Source organism: Patella vulgata, chromosome 3 (genome assembly GCF_932274485.2).
Source record: "Patella vulgata chromosome 3, xgPatVulg1.2, whole genome shotgun sequence".
NCBI lineage: Eukaryota > Metazoa > Mollusca > Gastropoda > Patellidae > Patella > Patella vulgata.
Window position 1 is genome coordinate 64,003,902 of NC_065881.2, and position 8,552 is coordinate 64,012,453.

The following is an 8,552-nucleotide window of genomic DNA, read 5'->3' on the forward strand; positions in this document are numbered from 1 at the left end:
GTCAATTTTCTTAATCAGTTTTTATCCCAAGGTCTTCCCTCTAATCTGGTGTTAAGTTTTAAAATGAAATCTTTTATATGTTGTGTAATAGCCTATGAGAGATATATATCTATGATTATAGCATGTACGATTAGTTAAGCCCACGTCATCAATATACAAAATCATTACTAATCAACTGTAATTTTCATCTATTATTTTATCATAAAAATCACATAGACTTAAAGATACATTAGTTAAGAGTTTTATAAAGAGTTGGCCATTCTTGGTATAATAATTCAAAAATAGATGATAAAAAAGAAAATGTTGAAAATTTCAGTCAAATTACTTTGTTCTGAACGGAATTGTCACTGTTGGAAGTTTGGACTAGAAATAGGCACCCATTGTGTCTACACCGTCTATGAGAATTGGCGATCGTTTGATTGACAGACGATAACTCAACCCACATATTCTCGATTATCAAGTAACATGCTCAATGGCTATGGTAGCCTCGCTTGGCAGGCCTTTCATCACCAGTTTCCGTTAGTTTGGTCCGCCATTTATTGATTTAATTTTAAATCAACGACTGTTTATATCCAAACTGTATCCAAGCCATCCGTTGGTCTACAGAGTTGATTTTGAGCTTGCCATGTAAATAAAGGTCTAATTAATAATTTCCATAATATCTGAAGCGTAAATAAAGACTTGCAATATGCAGATTTAGCTCTTGCATATAATGTATGTTTAACGAGTGAGAAATACTTATGGTTACTGAAATCATTGATTTTTGATGCTAAATGTTGTTTAATGCTCAGTAAGCAAAACCAAATAAACAAGAAGTCTCTTGTTTCATCACCCGGTGCCGTGGGACATGTTTTGGAAGGTTGAGAGGGACAACCTCAGTGTTCCACATTAGTAGTATACGTTAAAAGATCTATAGAATATAATATCCGATATACCAATTATGCTATCTGGTTACAGTGGACATTAAAGTTACAATTTCATATTTTCTAAGACAGTCAAAACATAATTATTTCTATGTCTTTTGCTCAATAGGTTGTCAACTCACTATTATACGATCATAGGTACCATTCTCACACTTAAAACTCATTTACGCCGGAAATAATAACACAATTACCTCTCAATTACGTCCCTTGTTTTCTATTCTCCACCATGGAGTAGTTATCTTCAAACGTTTGAATTTGAAGATGAAAATGATATTTTTGCCAATTTCTCAACTGGCAATAGTGAATTATAGGATTAATAGGATTATTCTTTAACAAGGTAGTACTGTTTATAGATACCATCTATTTTAAGGCTTTATTTTAATAAATTTTAAAAATATAACTTAAAAATACGAAATTGCAACTTTAATGCAATTCATCTAAAGGCTACCACCACCTGTTCCTTATTTGTTAAATTTTACCCGTTTCCTAATGATATCTGGATTATTGCCCTTATTATACATTTCGATAGTTCCATTTCTTCCACATACCCAGTTTGCATTTTCATACAGGTATATATATCTTATTATATTTTGTGATATGACACAGTTCAATAATACCTATCTGTTCCTAAATTGTAAGTTTTAACCCTTTTAGCGTTGTCTTATCTGGATTGTCGCCCTTTTTATTGTTGGCATCATAGAATTGTACTAGAAAGGAAGTCTACTGGTTGTTTATGTTATTTCTTTACGGTATTTAATATTAATTTGTTTTGTTAGGTAATATTGCAAGGAAAATATATCAATGGAGGTCGGGTGTTCGATCCCTGCATTGGCCGAGAAAGTTCATCTTGATTTTCCGACGTGGTTTCCCCTTGTCAGTGGTGCAGAACGGAGGGCCTGACATAGACTGCTGTCTAGTCCTTCGGATGAGACGAAAAACCGAGGTCCCGTGTATACATTTGAATGCAGTTGGAATTCGATATAAGGGTAGGCGATAGTGCCACTGCCCGGGCAAAATTTCCCTCATAGTATGGCGTATGTCCGTCTTCATTAGCCCAGTTCAGGAGCAGAACAGTAGGACGTTAAACCCCATTTCATTTCATTTAAATTCATTATAATCAAACAATCAATACAACTTACTACATAATTAACTAATCTATTTCTTTCGAACATGTCTTCTTAATAATCCGGTAAACTTAACTAACCTGTATAATAATATAGCAACAACTAATTAGGATGAAATTGTTATCATTATGCAGTTAATGGTGGCTTTTCTTCCTATAATAAAATCTTTTGACCTTTTACTATATAATTGATTATACAATAAGTAAATTTGGAAGATATGTTAAATGAGTTATGCATGTGATTATGTATTATTTAATTTTGTTTGGAGTTTATGATTATAAGGAAGTCAGTGGTGGTTGTTTCGCCCTAATTAGTTGTGTTCACTTCTATATAGATTAGTTTAGGTTTCTGATTATCTGACTATCTCATTTCACAAGCTATCACTGAACTGGATGGTCGTATTGTATTGTCACAGCTCTCTGTTCATCCAGGCGTAACAACCAAAGATTATTCAACATTACGCCAAGCAAAGTAGAAATTTAATATATACAAAGATTTACTAATATAATAAAGTGGACGGCCTTATTGTAGCAGTAAATCGATATCAAACTTTTAATCAAAATCTAAAATTATTATCACAAGAAATAGGCGAAGAAATCAAAACCAAATGGGGAATGAATGATACTCCTGAAATTAAAATATTTAAAAATTGGCACGTGCGACTGGCGTTTGAAAATGCCTGCGATGCTGAAATGGCGTGCAAGATTGAACAATTAAACGGAGTAAGAGTAATAATTGCCCCACCCCTATTTCTAACCCAGGAGCAGGGTGTTATTCATGCTGTCCCGCGTGATTACTCAAACGAAGAACTCTTAGACAATCTTCAAACCAATGGGTATAAAGTTATAAGTGTAATAGGTACAGAATCCCAGATGGCAAAAAATCAGGAACGATACAGGTCACGTTTAAAAGCCAACAGATTGAAGGCGAAATAGATGTGAATGCAAATTCCGACGAGGATCTACTAGTTGCTAGCCAAAAACTGTAGAAAATTTTGTTCAGAAAAAGCAATATGTTCCGATTTTTCTGACTGTGAACCTGAAAGATTTTCAGTATGTTCAGAGAAGATCTAACGGACCGTGTTAAGGGTACAGTCCCCAAAAAATACTTAACGAAGGGACTGTTGGGCTATAAATACTTTGAAGACTTAAGGTGTGTGGAGAAATAATTCTATTTGTGGACCAAGAGAAATTGTGAAAGATATTTTAGATATGGCTAATCGAAGTGTTGAGGGTAAGTTGAAAGTTTCCTTCAGATATTTTTATATGCCTATAGTTATATTATACATACCGAATTAGTGAGGTCAAGTTTTTCTTCTGATACTTTTGATAAACTTTTGTAATCTATAATTACTGTGTGCAATCTTTCGGGTGTCAGAGTATACACAAGAACAACAGTGATTTGCCGTTTCGGTGCTGAATGCAACTCACTGTACTATAAACATTTGTAATTGTCAAGAGAATAAAGAAGAAATAAATTTTTGTGTTCTTTGTAATAATATATCAACGTCATCAGAGGTTGATATGAACCGTACATATCAACCTATGATGACCTCATGACAGGTTGATATGAGATATAACACGTATGCACATCAAAGAAAAAACTATCACCGGTTGTATATACTGTATTTTAGACCCATCTACTACAGAACTGTATATCATATTAGCCTCCCACCCCCTCCAAGTACAATACTGTATATTATTATATTAGACACGACCACTACAGTGTTATATTATACCCCCGCCCCCCCACCCACACACACACACACACACACACACACACACACACACACACCCACCAGTACAGTACTGTATATTACATTAGATCCTTCCAGTACTGGGCCCTGTTTCACAAAAACTTAAACTAAAATCACTAAAATCGATTTTAACTAAAATCAAACTGAAATTTTAAATTTTATGCGTTTCACGAAGATCGATTGTAACTTAAAATGCAATTTTAATAGATTTTAGTTAAAATTGCTTGCGCTCGCGCAGTGCACAATTCCGGCGAGGGCACTTAGGGTGTACGCATACACGCTTCGGAACTGAAAACTGTTACCAGGTTGAACTAACCGTCACAATACCAATGAGGAGGGTTTCATACGTTGTAACAATGTCTGCACATGGCCAGACAGTCGTAGAGAGATGAAATAAATAAGTTAATTGCGTGTTATTCGTTTTGAAATGAATTAGTAGGTTGGCCTTGAACTTGCATGTCACTTTCGTGACCTTAGCATATGATTTACCCGCAGGCTTCAATAGAAATAATGCGTATCGATATATTAAATCGCTTGAATTTCGTAGTTTTATGGTATTTTGGTTAACAAAAACTATTGCGAAATTTCTGACTCTAACAATTATTAATCTAGACTAAAGTATTGTCGATTTTTAAAAATATTTAATAACTTTTAAACTAAAAAAAGAAATAACCAATGTTCCGATGCCTAGATTTGAAATGTCAGTCCCATGGATCCTTTCAATGATAATTTGAAAATGCCAAAGTGCCACACTCCTTATTGGATAATGCCTATCTATCTTACTAAATTAAAATGATTTTTTCCCAATATAAAATACCCTTAGCTCCTATATAAATCATCATAACCCCAAAACCATAAATACTTTGCATATGCGGTATCTAGTATTATAGGACTGACGGGGTTTCGATTCCGAGGTTGTACGTGACAGATAGTAGGGTCGCCCGTCCAACCTCGTGGGTTTTCGCCGGGTCCTCCGGTTGCCTCCCACTACTAAAGATCTCTACGCGCAAGTGAATTATTGAAATAAAATTGAAAAATGTGGTTAGTCCCAAACTGACCTAGTTTGTGTCTAGTGGACGTTAACCCCCCTCTCTCTCTCTCTCCCTCTCTCTCTCTCTCTCTCTTTCTCTCATTTTAAACAATTGTAGGCCTACAAAAATATTGTTTTTAGACATTAGATATAAAGCATGGGTTTAGATTTTTTTAGGTTTTTTTTTTGGTCTATTAATTATTTGAAAATAGTATAATTTATACTTGAATCATGGTAATATATAAAATAGTAACAAAGAGTTTTGTTTACTGGGGTTTTTTGTTCTTGGGGTTTTAATTTGGGGCGTCATCTAATTGCTTATATTGCCTTACAATAAAATAAACGGGTGGGCCGCAGATATATTTCCCATGCAATGAAAAGAAATTGAATGAAAATTATTTTTGTGAATGATAGAATGTTTAAATTATATAACCCGGGCCATTGGCAATATTATCATTATTCCAAATATATCTATATGTCGCAATAGATCCCACAACGTAGCTCTAATCAATGTTTGTTAATGTCGGGATTTTAAGTTAGGAGAGGGTGACGGCTGTCCTAAGTTAAAATTGATTTTTGTTAAAATTGTCCCTAAAATAGTTTTGTGAAACGTCACTATTTTAAGTTAAGATACAATTTTAACTTACAATATTATTTTAGTGGATTTTATCTAAAATGCTTAAAATCGTTTTGTGAAACGCATCTATCTTAAGTTAGGATGGAATTTTAGTTTAAGACGATTTTAAGGTGATTTAAGTTTTTGTGAAACAGGGCCTACTATAAGATAAATCTTATTGCATAAAAACGCCCCCGGGGTTGTAGCATACAATTACAAAAAATAAAAATTTACATTAGAACAAACATACATAACAAACGCACTGAAGAATATGAGACAAACGTTGCCTTGTTCACTTCTGATTCAAAGGCGATACGCAAAGAGACCTAAATCGAACACGATACCTAATGAAATAGAATACTGTACATTATATTAGACCCCGCTCCCTCCCCCACCAGTACAGTATTGTATATTATATTAGGCTCCCACCGACCCCAGTACAGTATAAATTATATTATATTATTGTTATTAGACCCGGGCACTACAGTACTGTATATTATATCCGACCCAGTACAGTACAGTTTATTTGAATTATAAAAAAATGAACGAAATTTAACAGACTTTGTTTACTTCACCAGAGGGAAATTATTGTAACAATATCCTGAACAATAACATAAATACCCCCCCCCCCACCACCACCGTTCTTTATTAAGAATGACGATCAATATATCGGTGTAATCAAATATCATGTCAACACCATAATGTGGTATGTTCTACATGCTGCGATGCCTTTATGGGGGTCGGGTAATAAGAAACAGCACGGTACTCGTCATCCAGGTTTATTATTCGCACGAGAGCCTGTTTCTATTTTATTATGGGTGCAATTTGTTTTAGGTTCCGTCCGATTTGTTCCATTCAGTATCTGCATTACTTGAATGTCCCAGATAAGAACAAGTAGTTGTCCATGTGGAAAAATCAATTAAACCGGTCTAGATAGTCATTCATTCATGCTTCCACTAGAGTTCAATAACTTGTTTGTCACACAGGGAATATGATTTTTTTATACGCTACCATTGATTTAGGGTTCTTTTCTGATTTTGTTTTACACTCCTTTGCAAATTTACCTGTGTTCTGTCCGAGAGAGTTAATTTCAAATAAACCATTCTTACATGAACCCTAATCCCATGAGGAGCCACGGTGGCTAAGTGGGTAGACGCTGCTGGCTCACAAGACTGGAGTCTCGTGTTCGATCCCTGCATTGGCCGAGAAAGTTCGGATGGGACGAAAAACCGAGGTCCCGTGTTACATTTGGCGTGCACGTAAAAGATCCCTTGGCCCTAGTGCCGCTTTCATAGCACACTGTATGGCGTATGCCCATCTTCATTAGCCTAGTATAGGAGCAGAACAATAGGACGTTAAACTCCATTTCATTTCCCTAATCCCGTAACCACGGTAGCTCAGTGAGTAAAGGGCTAGCTTACTAACCAGGGGATTCTGGGTTCGCTCCCAATGTATGGTGAGAATGGTCCACTGGTATTTTTCCATCGTGGTATCCCCTTCTCAGTGGCGCAGGACGGAGGGACTGGCAAGGAATATCGTCTAGTCGTTCGGACGGGACAAAAACCGGAGGTTCCATGTGTATATGTCGCGAACATATAAAAGAACCCCTGATAGCTGGAATTTAATTGTATTTCGGACATTTTCGGATAGAACAATTTTGGTTATTGAACTGGAAGAGTTATTGGGGGTGAAAGGTTAACGCGTGCGCGTTGAATCAGAGGGCCTGTCATTGAGTCAAGTGGCGTGGTTTCGATTCCCCGCTTGTATGTGACAAAGACTAGGGTCGCCTGTCCAGCATTGTGGGTTTTCTTCGAAGCTTCCGGTTGGTTCCCTCCTACTGCTGAAGACGCCTACGCGCAAGCGAATTATTGAAATAAAATTGAACCATATTATTATGTTAGTCCCGAAATGACCTAGTTTGTGTCGAGTGAACGTTAAACTCAGCTCTCTCTCTCTCTCTCTCTCTCTCTCTCTGTTGTCTTGATGAATGCAAGAAATAGTGCGTCACTAGAAAACATGTATGACTGTAATAAAATATTGATAACAACAATTTGCACTCTTTTATTTTCCGCCGACTTTAAATTATTGCAAGTAATTGTTCCATCTGACTGCATATCTACAAATGAAGACCGATTTCCAATGTTATCCACACAATTCCTGTTCCGTCAAGCAGAATCTTTTATTATAGAATTCTGCATAATCTTTTAACAACCTTACATAAGCTTGACTGCACCCGATACCCATACCAGTTCAAAACATTGTAATTATTTTCTTTCTATATTTTATTCAAGAACAGACTCATTATTTTCGTAAATAGTATAAAGTGAGTCAATCGTAAGTTTTTGGGGTTAACGAACTTAAACAGACTCAGTTTTTTTCGTAAATAGTATAAAGTGAGTCAATCTTAAGTTTTTGGGGTTAAAGAACTTTTAAAAACAGACTCATTCTTTTCGTAAATAGTATAACGTGAGTCAATCTTAAGTTTTTGGGGTTAACGAACTTAAACAGACTCAGTTTTTTTCGTAAATAGTATAAAGTGAGTCAATCTTAAGTTTTTGGGGTTAAAGAACTTAAACAGACTCATTCTTTTCGTAAATAGTATAACGTTAGTCAATCTTAAGTTTTTGGGGTCATTTTTTTTCGTAAATAGTATAAAGTGAGCCTGTATCGATTAGCCTGGCTGGTGCAGAAAAGTAGAGAGATTATCTAAATTTAACCAACCTATATTGCAAGGGAATGTTGGTCAGTCAAAACAAACTAGATCATTTTGGGACTAACATAAGGTATAATTTTCTTTCAATAATTTGCTTACGCGTAGATGTCTTTAGCAGTGGGATGAATCCTGAGGACCCAATCCTTCTAACGGGAGATCCAAATCACGCTACTCAACTCAATGACAGATCCTTTGATCTAAAGCGCCCATGGTAGGCCATTCCGACCCCTAATCCCCACCCCACCGTTATGTATAAAATGGCCTCTTTACAGAGACGTTTTACTGTTTGTTTATTTCTCTAAGGTTTAAAGCAAACAAGGGAAATAGATGTAAGAGGTAATTGTTTTTTTTTATTAAGTTTATCGATGGTGATAATAATATATTGATAAA